At 39.6% G+C, this 22227-nt stretch overlaps 2 long non-coding RNA genes across 2 annotated transcripts; both read left to right on the plus strand.

Moving 5' to 3' along the window:
* The first annotated feature begins 11293 nt into the window (after window positions 1–11293).
* Window positions 11294–13186, plus strand: LOC115529540 (uncharacterized). Its single transcript, XR_003973576.1, has 4 exons — window positions 11294–11373; window positions 11531–11666; window positions 12185–12238; window positions 12591–13186. It is a non-coding gene; the product is annotated as an uncharacterized LOC115529540 (long non-coding RNA).
* A 2066-nt stretch (window positions 13187–15252) lies between these two features.
* LOC115529532 (uncharacterized) lies at window positions 15253–17318 on the plus strand. The gene is made up of 4 exons (XR_003973567.1): window positions 15253–15363; window positions 15527–15605; window positions 16315–16368; window positions 16663–17318. It is a non-coding gene; the product is annotated as an uncharacterized LOC115529532 (long non-coding RNA).
* The last annotated feature ends 4909 nt before the right edge of the window (window positions 17319–22227 follow it).

Genomic DNA, 22227 nt, shown 5'->3' on the forward strand with positions numbered 1-22227 from the left:
TGCGCATGAAGGGATCTTTTTTTGTACCTTTAATTTAATTAGATTTAATTTAATTATTTCCCATGCCGGAATTCCACTTCTTTGAGCCGCTGTTATGCTTCTTAAGGGGTCATAGCCGACTCATACTAGTTGGACGACTTGTCAAGGGAAGAAATATCTTTAAAACTGCAAATAGTCTAACTTACTGTATGACTTCTCAACTCTCAGGATGACTACAAGAAGGCGATTGAAGCTTTCGAATTGTCCATGAATTCCTTGAAGGTGGGTCACGTCACGCACGGTGCTGTCAGAACTACGGCACAAATTGGTCACGGTCAGACTAAGTTCACTTAAAATGAAGAATATAAAGTTATGATTATTATGATTTAATCTATTCAGGTCACATAAAACTATTTACCCTTTTATTCTAATTGATGTCAGTTTATCTCACCTTAATGTCCGGCTCACCGAACATTATCTCTTTCATGGTGCAGAAATAACTGATCACAAAAAACAACAAACTGTAAAACTTGAAGTAGAAAAATATGACATGGCAATATGCAGCACAATAAAGTAACAACATACTTTACGCTTTTATAAAATACAAACTGTAACCTGTTCTCTGCATTTCCAGGAACACCACAAATTGAAGAAGGCCGCCCAAGCTGGCGAATTAACAGATCAAAATCGTGCAATGGACGCAATGTTGGACATCCTACAACATACTGGGCCTGAGTTTTCGGCAGCCAAGAAGTATTTTGAGGCATTGAAGGAGCCTGACTCTGAAATAAAAGCTAAATTGCTCTGGATCAATGAAAACAATGAGCTCCTTTGGGAGTCCTTCGAGGAGGAACTCAAGCGAACTAAAGACCTCCTTGAAACCAAGGTGAACAAAGATGAATTATAATCACACCTTATTAACATTAGCATTAGTTGATGCGTTGGTAAACATTATTATACGGCATTAGCATAGGGATAAGTGTGAGTGGGTCCTTCGTGCATCACTGCGTCAAACACAGGATGATGGAGGCTTGAACCTGTTGGCCCGTGTCAGAAAGTGTCAGTCAGGGTCAGATAGTTTAGGTTTCTGACTGCTTTATTTTTTGTTTTTGTGGTTGTATCAAGGTTTAACTGAGTGAACATCTATACAAATGTCATGATGTTTTAGGTTTTGGGTCTTTCTTTTCACAATATCTGTTCTGTCAGCCTTTGTACAAGATATTGTAAACTCTCCTTAATTACAGGTTGCATTTAAAAGGTTAGTAAAAACATTAGTATAAATAAATGTTTTGTCACATCTTGGTATTCTTATTTGATTGGACTATTTCCCTCTAAACTCATCTATCTTTCTGTGTTGTTTTTTCTTGCCTTGTGAAAAAGTATAGAAGAGAAGCTGTTATTTATTTGGCAACAGACTTTGAATAACCAAATGCAGGTCTCTGTGAACACTTCCTGGTCTGCAGATTCCTGTTCAAACACAACAAACCCTCAAAGCAAAGAACATGTAAACAAAAGTGGAAATCTAGTTGAACGTTCAGTGCTGTGATTTTTGTTACTATATTGTGCTATTTGCCATTATATAAGCATATACTGTATATATATTAAGCCCCTCGTATTTTGGTGGAGCGCATTCGATGTCCCAGTAAAGCCTATACAATAATATGATTTAAATTTTTAGCTCTCATGTGTGAAGAATCAAAAAATCACAATTTCTTAATCCAAATCTGAATCTGACTCCAAATTCTTGACCGAAATACATCATTCAAACAAAGAATTTAAGTCGAAAACACAAAGAATTTGCCAAATAAATTCCTGATTTAGATTTCGGGGTAATTTATCAAATGCATGCAATGTGCATGAAAATTATTTTCCCGTCCTCAATTCCGCCTCTTTTGGCCGCTGTTTTGCTTCTTAAGGGGTCATAACTGACTTATACCAGTTTGACCACTTGGTCAAGGGAACAAATCTCTTTAGAAACTGCAAAAAAGAAAAGAAAAGCAGTTCTCTCCTCCATCGCTCAGGAATTCTGGAAGTAGAAGATTGAAGCTTTGGAATTAAAGGTCAATTCCCTGAAGGTGGGTCACATCTCGCACAGCGCTGTAAGACCTACGGCGCAAATTGGGCACGGTCACTCGGTTGAAAAATAAACTGACATTGGGCAGACATAAAATGAAGAAGCTAAAATTAGGATTTATTATGATTTAATTTATTCAAGTAACAAACATTTCTTATCCTTTTATTCTGTGTCAGGGTTCTTCATCACCCTGTCAGAGTTGATCTCACATTAAGGTAAATTAAGCCAAAAAAGTTGCACAGTTCCCCTTTAATGTCTGGCTCACTGAACATTATCCCTTACATTGTGTAGAAATAACTGATGCAAAAAAACACAAACTGTAAAACTTTGGAAATAAAAGAATATCCAAATGTAAATAAAAAATGACATTGCAATGCGCAGCACAATAAAGTAACAACTTAGCTTGTGATGCTATAAAATACAAACTGTAACCTGTTGTTCTCGGCGCTTCCAGGACCACTACAATACTGAGAAGCCCTGCTGAAAGAATCAGAGAACACGATCATGTAAAGGACGCTACATCGGCTATAGTAGAACAATACAGTGGGCCAGAGTTTGCAGAAATCAAGAAGAAACTTGACACTGAAGGAGTCGAACTCTGAACCAGGGGTTGACACTAAGGTTTCAAAAGCATTTGCCCATCGGGCAAGTACAGGTCAGGTTCAACTTGCCCGAATGTAATGTTCACTTGCCCAAATTATAATCAGAATCGTGAACGGGCCTCTTTTTGCCAGGCACCCGGCCTGGTTTTGGGGGGGCTCAGAAAAATCATCCTAGCTCAGACTGAAGCTGAATGTTAGCTTCCACACATGTGTTTAAAAAATAACAAACTTCTCTTTGTTTACTTATTTATCGAGCGGTCACATCGTGCCATGAAGTGATTTCAGTCCACAGTTGCAACCTATTAAAGCTATCGCCAAGTTATATGTAGACCTGCATGATTTGATGCAAATGTACATAACTAAATGTCAGAGGTAGTAGCAAAGATATGTCTTTTTTAACTTTCAAATTTCTTGTAGCTCTAACTGAATAATCACAATCGCGTTTCTAGTAGGGTTGTCAGTCACGATACTGGATTTTCTAACTTCAACACTATTCCTGGAAAAAGATCGATATTCTATACCATTTTCGATATCAGGGGAAAAGTTTTTTTCAGGAAAGAACATACCCAAAGTAAATAGATTATATCTCCACAACTGCAAGGGCGATAATGTCATCTTTGGGCCAAAAGAAAGATTGTTGTGCAAGTGAAATATTCAATGGGGATAATACTTGGTTAAAGTGAATAAAGCCATGGAACACAGCATAAGTGGAAGATAACATATCCACCTGAAATAATTATCAGTATCAGTTGGTCGTTATCAGTTGGGAGCGCTGTCTTACTATGAGACGCAAATAAAGGTAGATATCTTACAATTTTGACACTTGACACCTCTATTTAAAGTTCAGGGCAATCGAATGCACCAAACCAAACACTCGCAAATAAATATATGGCCACTAGATTGCGCTGAAGAATATGTTTTCTGATTGAAGGCAATTTACCTATTTCCTAAGAAACCTTCTCTTATTCATTGATTGAAAACACCATGTTAAGTTACAAAATTTGGCCCAGATACTGGATAATCTGTTTATGGTGGTTTTATTCGATCAGAATCAACTTTGTGCACAAAAATCACAAAGGTAATACTTCATTTTTGGTTGTTAAAAGAAAAGGGGACGTTTCTTCTTAAGTTGTTATTTGCGAGTTTTAGTCACAGAATGATATGGTTTGGACTGTTGGTCGGAATAAGTGGAGGCTCAGCTTTCATGTAATATATACAGTAGTTTGTGAGGGTCCAATTTCGTGAAAAAGATCGCTATTGCTGTGCGCATGTGCACAGTTATGAAACGCAAAACCGTGTTCTTGACTTTCCTTGATAATTTGCCTCAATCCAAAGTACTTCCAAACTGCACTCCTCCATCACTAGTACAATATTATTTTTTCATTTGATTGTAAACCAACTCTGTAAAAATGTTATCAGCCCCGTCCACTTGAAGAGCAATTAGCCCGATAAGTCCACAAAAAAAATCTGGATCATGAAATAATATATATTAAGAATTAATGTAGAACAAGGGGTTGTAGAACAAGGGGTTGTTTAACATATGTGTGCAATGCGCATGAAAGAGATCACATTTTTTCCCCAAAATTATTTTCCCGTCCTCACTTCCACTACTTTGGGCCGCTGTTGTGCTTCTTAAGGGTCGACTCATACCAGTTGGACCACTTGGTCAAGGGAACAAATGTCTTCAAAAACAAATCAGTAGTTTAACCTATGACTTCTCCACCTCTCAGGCTGACCAGAAGGGGAATCAAGCTTTGGAATTGTACCGTCCCCCTAAGGTTTGTCACGTCTCGCACGGTGCTGTCAGACCTACGGCACAAATTAGTCACGGTCAGACTCAGTTGAATAATAAACTGCGACATTGGTCAGACTCAAAACGAAGAAGCTAAAATGATGATTATTATGATTTAATTTATTCAGATCAAATAAAACAATTGACCCTTTTATTCTAATTCACGTCAGTTTATCTCACATTCATTTCCGGCTCGCTGAACATTATCCCTTACATGGTGCAGAAATTACTGATACCAAAAAACAACACAAACTGCAAAACTTTGGGAATCAAAAAATATCTAAACATAAAATAAAAAATATGAAATGGCACAAAGCAGCAAAATAAAGTAACAACAAAACTTGTGCTGCTATGAAATACAAACTGTATCCTGTTGTTCTCTGTGCTTCCAGGAACCTGGAGAGACTTGTGGGGACTATGAGGAGTCTACATTTCTACTAAAAATCTATGTGCCCCTGTTATTAAATTTTGAGTACAGATGGGGGCACAAAAAAGGGAATCAAAGACTTAGTCCATGAAACCAAGGGGATCAAAAATGCAGTAATGAGCATTATTATATGGCATTAGCGTAGGGGTTAGAGTGAGTGGGTTCATCATCGCTGATGCATCACTGCGTCACAGTGTGTCAGTCGGGGTCAGATGCTTTTGGTTTCCGACCTTTTTTTATTAGTTTCTTTGTGGTTGTATTCAGGTTAGGGTCTTTACAGGTTGCATTATACAGGTTGCATTATAAACAAATGTTTTTGTCATATCTTGGTATTCTTGTTATTTGATTGGACTATTTCCCTCTAAACTCAACCACCCTTCTGTGATGTCTTTTTTTCTTGCCTTGTGAAAAAGTATAGAAGAGAAGCTGATATTAATTTGTCAACAGGCTTTGAATAACCAAATGCAGGTCTCTGTGCACACGCCCTGGCCTCAAAATAAGTGCAGATTCCTGTACGAACACAACAAACAAAACATAGGAACAAAACAACAAGTTGAAATCTAGTTGAACGTTCACTGATGATTATTGTTACTATATTATGCTATTTACAATTTTATAGCAAATACCAAGTATATATATATTCATATACATATATATTAAGCTCTCGCATTTTGGTGGAGCGCATTCGATGTCCCAATTTGGACAAATGTAAACACAAGAACGTCTTTAAAGGTTTAGGTGTGGACGCTCAATGATTTGCAAAGCCAAAACAAACATAGGCTCTTAATTATTTGAAATCTGTAAAATTGTTTGTAAATGGTCTCGATATGGAATGTCTTCGTGCTGAAGGGCTGGTGTTCAGAATTGAGCAACAACTAGCAGTAAGGTTGGAGAATGCCACCAACTGAACTCCCCTCCCTTTCCAACAACTACGGTGGCCTGCACTGGACTTTATTGTGTAAGGTGCCAGTAGGTATTTCTGTTTAGTGTGTTTTGGATGACCCACTCAGTCCGTACTGAGACGTATTGTGTCTGTACATCTCTACAGCATTCAGAGCCTGTTCAGTTGCATTCTGTCTGGCCTTTTCCCCCCCATTTAATATCACCCTCAGAGTAAATCTGAGGAACACACAGACACTTAGGTAGTCTCTACAGTGTGGTCTGCACAGGTTTCAATGTTCAATCAATAATTACATGAATTCATAAAAAAAAATTATATGGATCCTATCAACTCGGCTGTGAAAGGGTCAGAAATGTTTAGAAATGCGGGATCTTATCTTTGATTGTCTGCAGGACCAGCAGAACCAACCGGCCTGTGTACTAGTTTGCCACCAATCATCTGTACATACTTATGTGGACAATCAAATCAGACAATGAAACCTACACACACGTCCTGTGTGCACAGTGGTAATGTAATATACTGACAGAGACTGGTTGGGTGAGGCACACATCTCCCAACGCCATGGTCTCCATGTGACCCAGAAAGAGGTGTTGTAGACAACTAAAGTATGCAATGTTGTTGTAGACGATTGGATTCAGTTGATGTTAAGAGATTGCAGTGTAGTGTTGATCACATTTATCCATCTTTCTATCCATACATTATCTATACATAGAAACATAAACCTATGTACAAACACAAACAGACACAGACTCACACACAGACGCAAACAAGCAATCCATGCAAACTTCCTTGAATGTCATCACCCAGCATGCGTTGATAGAAAAAGCAAAGCGCCGGATTCAAATTATATCGTCAGCGTTCCAAAACGTATGCAAAAATGCTGCCAGCTGGCACGAGATTGCCAATGGAACCAATGCAGGACGTTGTTTCTTGACCTGCTCTGACATGAAAACAACACTTTTCCTGGGATTTTGGGTGTTGTTTTGGGTCACTGGTGCTCCCACACGCATACAAACTATGAAATAAGTCTGTACATGATTTTTTGAGTGAGATATGCATTTCTGAAAGTACCCTACCTACAGTTACCAAACGAGCGAGTCAGTTTTGTAGGAAGGGGGCACAGTTGAGTATTACCTCCCACTTCCCCACTCCCCTCCAATCAGAGCATAGCTAAGATTTTGTGGACCAGCGGACAAGCAGCTCCGGCGGGGGGAACTCGGCGGCAGCTCAGCTTCGGGAGTACAATCCATTTCTCATACTTAATCCGCTTTGAGGAAGGTTTTCTGTGGCCCATCCTCACAGTTGAGCGTATTTTGTATGAGGGAATCGCATCCATGAAACATGAATTTTGATATGGATGCACATAAAAACAAACAAAAGCATAACTCTCATTTTGTAGCATTAGGCTAAATTCATGCCCATACAGTTTTCCCAGTTTCCCAGCACTTTATGAAGGATCGCTACTGTTTGGTGTGCCTTGAACAATTTCCTCACAATAGTCACTACACATATACCAATTATGATACCAATTCATAACAAAAAAGCCTAAGGATCCTATGAACTCTCTTCAGTAAGGGTCAGAAATATTTTGAAATGTGCAATCTTATATTTGATTGTCTGCAGGACCAGCAGAACCAACCGGCCTGTGATCTATTTTTGCCACCAGTCATCTGTACATACATATGTGGACAATCAAATCAAATAATGAGACCTACCCCCTGGGTCCCAGCCGAATATTTTATAGAATATATTCGGGAAGGATCCAGAACTTCCTGTTTTATTTTGTAGTTCCCTTTTCCCCCTCGTTTCAGGCACTTGACTTCCTCCACTGTGATTGCCTCCCCGGTTCCTGATTCGTCTCACCTGTGTTCCCCTCCCTCATGTATAAATAGCCCTTGTATCCCTTCGTCTAATGTCAAACACCCCTGGGTATTGTCAAGCCTCAGTATTTGCTAGTTTTTTGTGCCCAGATACTTGCAGATACTGCTGCATTTAATTGTGTTTTGTATCCTCCTTAGCGAGCACCTTTTGTTATAGTTTTGTATCCTCCATGAGAGCGTTTTTGGTGCAATTTTCTAGTAAAGCGTTTTTAGTTTAAACATACTGCCGTCTTTTGAGTTTGGCTTCTGAGTCCCTGTCCCTGAGTCAAGGCGTGACAGACAACAGACATCAAAGTTAGAGGGAAAGAAAGACACACACACACACACACACACACACACACACACACACACACACACACACACACACACACACACACACACACACACACACACACACACACACACACACACACACACACACGTCCTGTGTGCACAGTGGTAATGTAATGTACTGACAGAGACTGGTTGGTTTAGGCAAACATCTCCCAACACCATCGTCTCCATACGTCCCAGAAAGAGGTGTTTTTTGGACGGCTAAAGTATGCAACGTTGTTGTAGACAATTGGTTTAAATTGCTTTAGTGTTGTGTTGATCCATTGATCCATCTTTCTATCCACATATTATCTATTTTCTATACTTAACATTGAAACATAAACCCACATACAGACACAGAATCACACACAGACGCACACAAACAACCCATGCAAATGCTTGAATGTCATCACCCAGCATACGTTGATAGAAAAAGCAAAGCGCAAGATTCAAATTATATCGTCAACGTTCCAAAAAGAATGCAAAAATGCTTCCAGCAGGCCCGAGAACGCAGACTGAAACAATGCAGGACGTTGTTTCATGACCTGCCCTGACATGGCATGTTCTGCATCAGAGGCCTTGATAATTTTACTGCCATTTGATTATATTGTAGAGTTCTGTATCCAGTTTGGAGATATCTGATGTCTTTTTCTGTTAATGCCATCTATGGTCCAGTCAGATGAACGTTATGTTATTCCATTCCCTGTATAATCAGAGCAGTTCTATTTACTTTTGCTATTTAAGTGTGCACACATTTCTGGATTCCCAGATGAGATTGGCACCATTCCTACCTTTCTTTAAGTATTTGACTCTTTATTTTCCCATACTTAATCCACTTTGAGGAAGGTTTTCTGTGGCCAAACCTCACAGTTGAAGGTTCAACCGTTTTCCAAGACCAGTTGTTTAACCTCAACATCCATGTGACCCCAACGGCTATTGCTAAAGAAAAGTGGCTACGATTGTTCTTAATTTTGTATGTTGGAATCGCATCCATGAACCATGAATTGCGATATAGTTGCACATAAAAACAAACAAAAGCATAATTCTCATTTTATAGCATTAGGCTCAATTCATGCCCATACAGATTTCCCTGTCCAGCACTTTATGAGGGATCTCTACAGTGTGGTGTGCCTTGAACAATTTTCTCACTAAAGTATTGCGTAGACTTCAATAGAATGAACCCATGCCCTTCTCCAGCTAGAACTACTCATGTTGATATCGCTGCGTTGTCTCTGTCTAGAGACAACGCCCCCCCCCTACCCCCCACCGCGGAGCGTCTACTCGCACTTTCATTCAAATGAAACCACCAATGTGTGTAGGGTCCGGGAGGGAAAATTGGGGTGCTAGCTCAAGCTGGCAATTTACCTCGGGCAGTGTAAACGCGCAGACTATGCAGAAATAGGCGCGCATAAGACGGGCATATTTGCCAGTGTAAAAACGACTTTTGAGACAGATCTGTTTTACAATTTAATAGGTGAACGGAATCTTTGTCTTTGCTTACAAAGCAGATGTGTACAATGGTGCTACACTCAATCTTTTACTGCATATGCATCACCAGATAATGCATCAAACAAAGTTAAAGTCAGGCGTGCATCATACGTTATTTCATTTAGTGGGGGGGTCTGGGTAGTGTCCCCACCAAAGCTCAGACCAAACCTACGCACTTGGTTCAATACAAATCATTACATCAATTCATAATAAAAAATCCTAAGGATCCTATGAACTCTGCTGTGAAAGGGTCAGAAATGTATAGAAATTGGGATCTTATATTTGATTGTTTGCAGGAGCAGCAGAACCACCCGGCCTGTGTTCTAGTTTGCCACCAATCTTCTGTACTTTCTTATGTGGACAATCAAATCAGACAATGAAACCTACCTCCTGAGTCAAAGCCGAAGATTTCATAGAATATAAGATGACAAAGTGAGGGGGAAAGATAGGTGCACACGCACACACACACACACACACACACACACACACACACACACACACACACACACACACACACACACACACACACACACACACACACACACACACACGTCCTGTGTGCACAGTGGTAATGTATTGTACCGGACAGAGACTGGTTGGGTGAGGCACACATCTCCCAACGCCATGGTCTCCATGTGTCCCAGAAAGAGGGGTTTTTGGACGGCTAAAGTATGCAATGTCGTTGAAGACAATTGGATTCAGTTGCAGCGAAGAGTTTAACGTGTAGTGTTGATCCATCGATCCATCTTTCTATCCATACATTATCTATACATAGAAACATAAACCTATGTACAAACACAAACAGACACAGACTCACACACAGACGCAAACAAGCAATCCATGCAAACTTGCTTGAATGTCATCACCCAGCATGCGTTGATAGAAAAAGCAAAGCGCCGGATTCAAATTATATCGTCAGCGTTCCAAAACGTATGCAAAAATGCTGCCAGCTGGCACGAGATTGCCAATGGAACCAATGCAGGACGTTGTTTCTTGACCTGCTCTGACATGGCATGTTTTGCATCAGATGCCCTGACAATTTCCCTGCCATTTGAATATTTTGTAGAGATCTGTAATCTGTCTTGACATCTAATGTCTAGTTCTGTTAATGCAATCTCTGGTCCAGTCAGATGAACGTTTTCCTCCCTTAGGTTATGTTATTCCTTTCCCTGTATAAGCAAAGCAGAAAGGGTCAGAAATTGTATAGTAATGTGGAATCATGTTTGATTGCCTGCAGGACCAGCAGAACCAACCGGCCTGTGTTCTAGTTTGCCACCAGTCTTCTGCACTTTCTTATGTGAACAATCAAATCAAACAGTGAAACCTACCTCACAGCCAAAGATTTCATAGAATATAAGATATCAAAGTTAGCGGGAAAGAGAGATGGATACACACACACACACACACACACACACACACACACACACACACACACACACACACACACACACACACACACACACACACACACACACACACACACACACACACACACACACACACACGCGTCCTGTGTGCACAGTGGTAATGTATTGTACCGGACAGAGACTGGTTGGGTGAGGCACACATCTCCCAACGCAATTGGATTCAGTTGCTGCGAAGAGATTGCAGTGTAGTGTTGATCCATCGATCCATCTTACTATCCATATATTATCGATTATCTATGCTTAACATAGAAACATAAAGCCAAGTACAGACGCAGACTCACACAAATAACGTCGGAAATTAAACAGAAGGAATTGAATGGTGTGCGTTCACCAGTGAGAATGGGGATGTGCCCAAAACAAAGGGCTGGGCTACGACAACACCTACTCCTCTACACACCTGCCAACCTTCTGGCCATCTTGACTTTATTGCAGTTCAAGCAGGTTGATTGTGAATTCTCTCTCACGAACATCCGAGCATCTCCAGCCAACAGGTGAGGACGGACACTGACCCCATGTCTCATGGTTACCACTCGTACCATATTTTTTTATATTATTCATTATTATTATTATTAGTATTATAATTGTATATTTTTGATTATTGTTATTAGTATTTATATTAATCTTTATATTTGAACACCCACCGGACAGGAAAACTACAATGGCATTCCTCTCCGGGCTCGGAAGAACTTCTTGTTCTCCTGGTCTCTTTAGGATGATCCGCGCTGTCTTGTCCATCCTGGTGATGTTAGTGTGTCTTGCGCATACGCTTCAGGTCAACACACAGGTAAATATGTCTGGTCTTTTTCTACTCAACAAAGAGCTGCAGTTTTTCTGGATATAAAGCACTATAACATTTACATTTCTCAAGCGATAATAATGACTCATTTTATTGATGCTATTATGATTTACGTGTTGTTAAATGCACAAGTATATATAATAGCATTTAATTTGATTTTAAAACAACTGAGAAAAGGTTATCAGTCCTGCCCAGTTCCAGAGCGATCAGCCCGATAACTCCAAAAAATAATTCTGCAACATTGAAATAAAGCATTCCAGCCCAAAACACAAAAAATAAACATATACTAATGCATGCAATGCGCATGAAGGGATCTTTTTTTGTACCTTTAATTTAATTAGATTTAATTTAATTATTTCCCATGCCGGAATTCCACTTCTTTGAGCCGCTGTTATGCTTCTTAAGGGGTCATAGCCGACTCATACTAGTTGGACGACTTGTCAAGGGAAGAAATATCTTTAAAACTGCAAATAGTCTAACTTACTGTATGACTTCTCAACTCTCAGGATGACTACAAGAAGGCGATTGAAGCTTTCGAATTGTCCATGAATTCCTTGAAGGTGGGTCACGTCACGCACGGTGCTGTCAGAACTACGGCACAAATTGGTCACGGTCAGACTAAGTTCACTTAAAATGAAGAATATAAAGTTATGATTATTATGATTTAATCTATTCAGGTCACATAAAACTATTTACCCTTTTATTCTAATTGATGTCAGTTTATCTCACCTTAATGTCCGGCTCACCGAACATTATCTCTTTCATGGTGCAGAAATAACTGATCACAAAAAACAACAAACTGTAAAACTTGAAGTAGAAAAATATGACATGGCAATATGCAGCACAATAAAGTAACAACATACTTTACGCTTTTATAAAATACAAACTGTAACCTGTTCTCTGCATTTCCAGGAACACCACAAATTGAAGAAGGCCGCCCAAGCTGGCGAATTAACAGATCTAAATCGTGCAATGGACGCAATGTTGGACGTCCTACAACATGCTGGGCCTGAGTTTTCGGCAGCCAAGAAGGGTTTTGAGGCATTGAAGGAGCATGCTAAAGCTAAATTGCTCCTGAACAATGAAAACAATGAGCTCCTTTGGGAGTCCTTCCAGGAGAAACTCGAGCGAACTAAAGACCTCCTTGAAACCAAGGTGAACAAAGATGAATTATAATCACACCTTATTAACATTAGCATTAGTTGATGCGTTGGTAAACATTATTATACGGCATTAGCATAGGGATAAGTGTGAGTGGGTCCTTCGTGCATCACTGCGTCAAACACAGGATGATGGAGGCTTGAACCTGTTGGCCCGTGTCAGAAAGTGTCAGTCAGGGTCAGATAGTTTAGGTTTCTGACTGCTTTATTTTTTGTTTTTGTGGTTGTATCAAGGTTTAACTGAGTGAACATCTATACAAATGTCATGATGTTTTAGGTTTTGGGTCTTTCTTTTCACAATATCTGTTCTGTCAGCCTTTGTACAAGATATTGTAAACTCTCCTTAATTACAGGTTGCATTTAAAAGGTTAGTAAAAACATTAGTATAAATAAATGTTTTGTCACATCTTGGTATTCTTATTTGATTGGACTATTTCCCTCTAAACTCATCTATCTTTCTGTGTTGTTTTTTCTTGCCTTGTGAAAAAGTATAGAAGAGAAGCTGTTATTTATTTGGCAACAGACTTTGAATAACCAAATGCAGGTCTCTGTGAACACTTCCTGGTCTGCAGATTCCTGTTCAAACACAACAAACCCTTAAAGCAAAGAACATGTAAACAAAAGTGGAAATCTAGTTGAACGTTCAGTGCTGTGATTTTTGTTACTATATTGTGCTATTTGCCATTATATAAGCATATACTGTATCCCCTCGTATTTTGGTGGAGCGCATTCGATGTCCCAGTAAAGCCTATACAATAATATGATTTAAAATTTTAGCTCTCATGTGTGAAGAATCAAAAAATCACAATTTCTTGATCCAAATCTGAATCTGACTCCAAATTCTTGACCGAAATACATCATTCAAACAAAGAATTTAAGTCGAAAACACAAAGAATTTGCCAAATAAATTCCTGATTTAGATTTCGGGGTAATTTGTCAAATGCATGCAATGTGCATGAAAATTATTTTCCCGTCCTCAATTCCGCCTCTTTTGGCCGCTGTTTTGCTTCTTAAGGGGTCATAACTGACTTATACCAGTTTGACCACTTGGTCAAGGGAACAAATCTCTTTAGAAACTGCAAAAAAGAAAAGAAAAGCAGTTCTCTCCTCCATCGCTCAGGATTTCTGGAAGTAGAAGATTGAAGCTTTGGAATTAAAGGTCAATTCCCTGAAGGTGGGTCACATCTCGCACAGCGCTGTAAGACCTACGGCGCAAATTGGGCACGGTCACTCGGTTGAAAAATAAACTGACATTGGGCAGACATAAAATGAAGAAGCTAAAATTATGATTTATTATGATTTAATTTATTCAGGTAACAAACATTTCTTATCCTTTTATTCTGTGTCAGGGTTCTTCATCACCCTGTCAGAGTTGATCTCACATTAAGGTAAATTAAGCCAAAAAAGTTGCACAGTTCCCCTTTAATGTCTGGCTCACTGAACATTATCCCTTACATTGTGTAGAAATAACTGATGCAAAAAAACACAAACTGTAAAACTTTGGAAATAAAAGAATATCCAAATGTAAATAAAAAATGACATTGCAATGCGCAGCACAATAAAGTAACAACTTAGCTTGTGATGCTATAAAATACAAACTGTAACCCGTTGTTCTCGTCGCTTCCAGGACCACTACAATACTGAGAAGCCCTGCTGAAAGAATCAGAGAACACGATCATGTAAAGGATGCTACATCGGCCATAGTAGAACAATACAGTGGGCCAGAGTTTGCAGAAATCAAGAAGAAACTTGACACTGAAGGAGTCGAACTCTGAACTAAAAGATACATTACTCCTGTTCACTGAAGTCACTGACAACAAGTTGGAGCTCATCCAGAGGGCAATCGAGGGGAATCAAAGACTAAGATGAAACTGAGGTGATCAAAAATGTATTATAATCAGGACTTATTAACATTAGCATTAGTTGATGCATTAGTGAGCATTATTGTGGCATTAGCATAGGGGTTAGAGTAAGAGGATTCTTCATCGCTGTTGCGTCACTGCGTCACACAGAGTGCGAGTGTGTCCGAGTGGGTCCGATCACCGGACAGAGACTGGTTGGGTGAGGCACACATCTCCCAACGCCATGGTCTCCATGTGTCCCAGAAATAGGGGTTTTTAGACAACTAGTATGCAAGTATGCAACGTTATTGAAGACAATTGGATTCAGTTGCTGCGAAGAGTTTGCAGTGTAGTGTTGATCCAACGATCCATCTTACTATCCACATATTAACTATTAACTATTATCTATACTTAACATAGAAACATAAACCCAAGTACAGACACACACAGACGCAGACAGACACAGAGACGCACACAAATAACGTCGGAAATTAAACAGAAGGAATTGAATGGTGTGCGTTCACCAGTGAGAATGGAGATGTGCCCAAAACAAAGGGCTGGGCTACGACAACACCTACTCCTCTACACACCTGCCAACCTTCTGGCCATCGAGTCTTTATTGCAGTTCAAGCAGGTTGATTGTGAATTCTCTCTCAAGGACATCCGAGCATCTCCAGCCAACAGGTGAGGACAGGTGGTTACCACTGGTACCATCTTTTTTATATTATTCTTATCTTTGTTATTATTTGTATTCATCTTCAGAATTGAACACCCGCTTGACAGGGTCAACTTCATTGGCATTCCTTTCCATGTCAGGAAGAACTTATCTTTCTCCTGGTCTCTTTAGGATGACCCGCGCAGTCTTGTCCATCCTGGTGATTTTTGTGTGTCTTGCACATACGCTGGCCATCAGACCTAAATTACTGGTAAATATGTCTGGTCTTTTTCTACTCTGCAAAGAGCTGCAGTTCTTCTGGATACAAAGCACTATGACGTTTACATATCTCAACCGATAATGAGTCATATTATTGATGTTATTGTGATTTACGTGTGGTTAAATGCAAAAGTATATGCTATAATAAGATTTAATTTGATATTAAAACAACTCCTTGAAAAGGTTATCATCCCTGCCCAGTTCCGGAGCAATCAGCCCGATAAGTCCACAAAAAATAGACGGGTTTCAGATCGTCTGCATTTGCGTGCATGTATGCACGAGACTTGGGAGCATCAAGTCGGACACAGGTGCACTTCTCGTGGTCTGAACAAGCATAGTTTGGGAGAGGGCATGCCTCTTTGAAAGGAGATAGGTAATTTCATTTCATTTTTGGCATTCAAGCCAAAAACACAAAAAATAGGTCAAAACATATTCTGACTTAGATGAAGAAAGCATAAAGACACTGCAAGACATGTAGCAAGGGGTCGTTTAACAAATGCATGCAATGCGCATGAAAGGGATCTTTTTATGCACCTTCTTTTAATCAGATTTAATGTAATTATTTCCCATGCCTCAATTCCAACCCTTTGAGCCGCTGTTATGCTTTTTAAGGGGTCATAGCCTACTCATATCACTTGGACCACTGGTCAAGGGAACAAATGTGTTTAAAACTGCAAATTGACTAACTTATGACTTTACAGGATGACTTCAAGATGATGATTGAAGCTTTGGATTTGTACTTCAATTCCTTCAAGGTTGGTCACGTCTCGCACGCTGCTGTCAGAACTACGGCACAAATTGGTCACGGTCAGACTCGGTTAATTTAAAATGAAGAAGTTAAAATTATGATTATTATGATTTAATGTATTAAGGTCATGTAAAACTATTTACCCTTTTACTCTACTTCACGTCAGTTTATCTCACAAAAAAATTATATTGAAACAATAAATAAAAAATATGACATGGCAATATTCAGCACAATAAAGTAATAACATAGCTTATGCCGCTATAAAACACAAACTTTAACTTGCTGTTCTCTGCACTTCCAGGAAGACTTCGATGTTGAGATGGCTGCTGACAGCTTAATAAACGAGCAAATTCATATATGGGACAATATGTTGAAAGTCCTACCAAACAGTGAGCCTGAGTATGTGGCAGCCAAGAAGCTATTTGATGAATTTAAGGAGTATATCCCTGAACTAAAAGCTAAATGGCTCCCGTCCGCTAAAGACGTTAAGCTCATTTGGGAGACCTGCAGGAAGGCAATCAAGGGACTCAAATTCTTTCATGAAAACATGATGATCAAAAATGAATTATAATCACAACTTATTAACATTAGCATTAGTTAATGCAGTCATGAGCTTTATTATATAGCATTAGTATAGGGGTTTTAGTGAGAGGTTTCTTCATCGCTGATGCGTCACACACAGGATGATGGAGGCTGGAACCTGTTGGCCCGTGGCAGAAAGTGTCAGTCAGGGTCAGATAGTTCAGGTTTCTGGCTGCTTTATTTGTTGTTTTTGTGGTTGTATCAAGGTTTAACTGAGTGTACATCTGTACAAATGTCATGATATTTTGGTTTGTTTTGGTTTTTTGGTCTTTCTTTCCACAATATCTGCTGTCTGCCTTTGTATACAGATCTTGTAAACCTTCCTTATTACATGTTGCATGGTTACATTTTTTTTATAAACAAATGTTTTTGTCATATCTTGGTATTCTTATTTGATTGGACTATTTCCCTCTAAACTCAACCAACTTTCTGTGGTGTTTATTTAATTTTCTTTGCCTTGTGAAGAAGTATAGAAGAGAAGCCGTTATTTATTTGGCAACAGACTTTGAATAACCAAATGCAGGTCTCTGTGAACACGTTCTTGTCTGCAGATTCTTGTACTAACTCAAACACTCAGACAAAGAACATGAGTACAAAACAAGTGGAAATCTAGTTTAATGTTTACTGATTTGATAATTGTTACTTTATTATGCTATTTACCATTTTAGAAGCATATATATTAAGCGCCTCGCATTTTGGTGGAGCGCATTCAATGTCCCAATTTGGACAAATGTAAACACAAGGACGTCTTTAAAGGTTAGAAGAACCAACCGGCCTGTGTTCTAGTTTGCCACCAATCTTCTGTACATACTTATGTGGACTTATGTTTATGCCTGGGAGGAACAGCATAAGGGATTCAGCAGAAGTGGCAAAATTAAGATATCGAAGTTAGAGGGAAAGAAAGTTGGATTCACAGACAGACAGACAGACAGACAGACATCAGATATCTATACTTAAAATACATAAACCCAAGAAGAGACACACACAGACACTGATTCACACACAGACGCACACAAATAACGTCGGAAAAATGCGTTCACCAGTGAGAATTGGGATGTGCCCAAAACAGAGGGCTGGGCTACGACAACACCTACTCCTCTACAAACCTGCCAACCTTCCGGCAATCAAGACTTTATTTTAGTTCAAGCAGGTTGATTGTGTATTCTCTCTCCCGGACATCCGAGCATCTCCAGCCAACAGGTGAGGACGGATACTGACCCTGTGTCTGTTGGTTACCACTCGTACCATATTTTTTATATTATTCGTATCGTTGTTATTATTATTTACATTCATCTTTAGAATTGAAAACCCGCTTGACAGGGTCAACTACATTGGCATTCCTTTCAATGTCCGGAAGAACTGATCTTTCTTCTGGTCTCTTTAGGATGACCCGCGCTGTCTTATCCATCCTGGTGATGTTTGTGTGTCTTGCACATACGATGGAGGACAGCCCACAGGTAAATATGTCTGGTCTTTTTCTACTCTTCAAAGAGCTGCAGTTCCTCTGGATGAAAAACACTATAACGTCAGGGGTTTTTCTAGAAAAAAAAAGTAGCAGGGAGCAGACCCCTGCGCAAAGCCGAGGGAGCAACGCGACTGAGGCGGAGGATGGTGTGGAAGGGGGGTCTCCCCCTTCCACGGCGCGAAGCCTTTGAAAAAATAATGATTAAATGGTACATTCTGAGGCTATCTTAGAGAGAAATTCTAGCTCTTGTGGTCATCCTGAAAAACTAAAATACTATCAACTTTTGGTAGACTTGTACAACTTTACCCTGTAAATAAACACGTCAAATTTCAAAAATATTGGCTAAACTTTTAAGTAGGACAAATCACAACAGCAGCCGTCTGTTCCTGAGACTGCCCCAACGGCTCACTGCCTTGTCAAAATCAAATTGATCAATTGCAGGCCCCTCAATTCTAATCCTGAGGAGGTGGTTCAGGGTAGCGTTAGTCATGGTAGACCTCCTGTGCCATGCCTCTATGGAACAAGTTTTGGGGCTCTAGAGTCAATAATGGCGACGCTATAGAAATGTTACTATTGTTGTCGTTTTCAGTTTTGCACTTTGCAGACGGTCCCTAAGCTCGCGGCTGAAAGCCGACTGCTCGTAGAAGCCAATGCAATTCACCGTTCGCTAAAGACGGCTCGTTTGGATGAAAACTATGTTGTAGCTGGTTCTCTGGGTTACTACACTTTTATTGGGCTAATTCGGCCGTGCAGCTGCCATTTAGTTCCCTGCTACGGGTTCCGTGGTAACAGGGAACCCTGTTCGACTGTTCGTTTTGTTCGTTTATTTCTGTCGTTCATTGAAACCGCTTTGTGCAGAGAGAACTGGAATGGTCTTGTATACTTGCTTAGCATCTTAGCGCCTAGACCAAAAACCCATTCAAATACATAGTAGCTAGCTAGCTTGCTGCTAATAACTTTAACGTTTGATCATAAATAGCCTATGTACAATGTATCCTTTAAATACGTCCATGGAACAGATGTCCTTGTCACCCACTGGACAAGGACAACTACATTAGCATTTCTCTCCGTGCCACGAAGAACTGATCTTTCTTCTGGTCTCTTTAGGATGACCCGCGCTGTCTTGTCCATCCTGATGATGTTTGTGTGTCTTGCACCGATGCTGGAGGTCAACAGCACAACGGTAAATATGTCTGGTCTTTTTCTACTCTACAAAGAGCTGCAGTTTTTCTGGATATAAAGCACTATAACGTTTACATTTCTCATCCGATAATAATGAGTAATTTTATTCATGTTATTATGATTTACGTGTGGTTAAATGCAGAAGTAAATACAACAATAAGATTTAATTTGATTTTAAAATAACTCTGAAAAGGTTATCATCCCTGCCCAGTTCCAGAGCAATCAGCCCGATAAGTCTGCAAAATAATTCTCAACATTGAAATAAAGCATTGCAGCCAGAAAAACAAAAAGTATGCCAACATATATTCTGACGTAGATGAAGAAAGCATAACGACACTGCAAGACATGTAGCAAGGTGTCGCTTAACAAATGCATGCAATGCTCATGAAAGGGATCTTCTTATGCACCTTTAATTTAATAATTTAATTAGATTTAATTTAATTATTTCCCATGCATCATTTCCACCTCTTTGAGCTGCTGTTATGCTTCTTAAGGGGTCAGACCAGTTGGACGACTGGTCAAGGGAACAAATGTCTTTAAAACTGCTAATGACTAACTTATGACTTCTCAACTCTCAGGATGACTTCAAGATGTTTATTGAAGATGTCGAATTGTACATCAATTCCTTGAAGGTGGGTCACATCTCGCACGGTGCTGTCAAAACTACGGCACAAATTGGTCACGGTCAGACTCAGTTCACTTAAAATGAAGAAGCTAAAATTATGATTATATGATTTAATTTATTAAGGTCACATAAAACAATTTACCCTTTTACGTCAGCTTATCTCACATTAATGTCCGGCTCGCCGAACATTATCTCTTACATGGTGCAGAAATAGCTGATAACAAAAAACAACACAAACTGTAAAACTTGAAGTAAAGAAATATCTAAACAATGCATAAAAAATATGACACTGCAATATGGAGCACAATAAGGTAACAACATAGCTTATGCCGCTATAAAATACAAACTTACACCTGTTGTTCTCTGCACTTCCAGGAAGAAGATTTGGAGATGATTGCCAACAGCCTCATAGACGAGCAATTTCGTATAACGGACAATATATTGAACCACATACAAGACATTGGGCCTGAGTTTGCGGAAGTCAAGAAGCTATTGGAAGCAGTGATGGAGATTATCCCTGAACTAAAAGCTAAATGGCTCAAGTCCCCTGAAGACTATAAGCTTTTTTGGGAGTACATCCACAAGGCAATCGAGGGACTCAAAGTCTTGCATGAAACCATGGTGATCAAAGATGAATTATAATCACACCTTCTTAACCTTAGCATTAGTTAATGCAGTAATGAGCATTATTATACGGCATTAGCATAGGGGTTAGAGTGAGTGGGTTCATCATCGTTGATGCGTCACTGCGTCACACACAGGATGATGGAGGCTAGAACCTGTTGGCCCGTGTCAGAAAGTGTCAGTCAGGGTCAGATAGTTTAGGTTTCTGGCTGCTTTATTTGTTGTTTTTGTGGTTGTATCAAGGTTTAACTGAGTGAACATCTGTACAAATTAGGGATGCACCGAATTTTCGGCCGAAAATGGCCCAAAAGCGCATTTTCGGTTTTCGGACGCAATACTTTTATCACCGAAACAACACGGCCGAAACAGAAATATGTGATGACGCAAACAAAAAAAACACGGCCAGCACACGCTTGTCTGGATAAGCGCCAATATGTCTGCGGTGTGGACGTTTTTCAATGTTGCTGAGAAAGACCCACGTATAGCGATTTGCAAAAATTGCATTGCCTTGATTTTAATGAAGTTAGTACACAGTCATAGGCATAAATGCAATGGTACTAGGGTTGCCGCGGTGTGGACATTTTCACACCGAGTAATACACTCATGTCAACAACGGTATTATACCGAGTATAAACGGTATAAACTTTGAAACTAGGTCAACCGCCATCTTCTCCGTCAACTCTCCTCTCACACTTGGTGACAGCGTCTGGCAGCGTGCCAATTCTCAGTGACAGCGTCTTATAACATTCTATATATAATAGTATAATATCATTTTATACATAATATGACGGCCAAAAGCTCTGTGCGCCTCCGGATGTCCATTGCGCAGGGAGCTCTCGTAGGGATTGGGCTACGCGGGGTTTGTTTACCGGCGTTTCTATGGTTACCGGTCTTGTGCGTTCCAACGCTTTATTAGGTAGCCTATCTATTAGAAAAAACACATCAAAAATAAAACAGTGCAAAGACAAACTGGCAAACTTTTTATTTTAAACAAATAGGCCTAAATATGACGACGATGTTTTTTTATTGCTGGAAAAGAATAATACAAAATAACTCGGTGTTGGCCTCAACACCGGAAACACCGGTAATACCGCATACCGCGGCAACCCTAATTGGTACTAATAATTGGCAGAATAATTTCTTTCGGTGTTTTGGTTTTCGGCCTTGGTTTCCTCATTTTGGGTTTTCGGTTTCGGCCAAGAATTTTCGGTGCATCCCTAGTACAAATGTCATGATGTTTTAGGTTTTGGGTCTTTCTTTTCACAATATCTGTTCTGTCTGCCTTTGTACAAGATATTGTAAACTCTCCTTAATTACAGGTTGCATTTAAAAGGTTCGTTCAAGCATTTGTAAAAATAAATGTTTTTGTCACATCTTGGTATCCTTAT

This window comes from Gadus morhua, chromosome 17 (genome assembly GCF_902167405.1).
Source record: "Gadus morhua chromosome 17, gadMor3.0, whole genome shotgun sequence".
NCBI classification, from domain to species: domain Eukaryota; kingdom Metazoa; phylum Chordata; class Actinopteri; order Gadiformes; family Gadidae; genus Gadus; species Gadus morhua.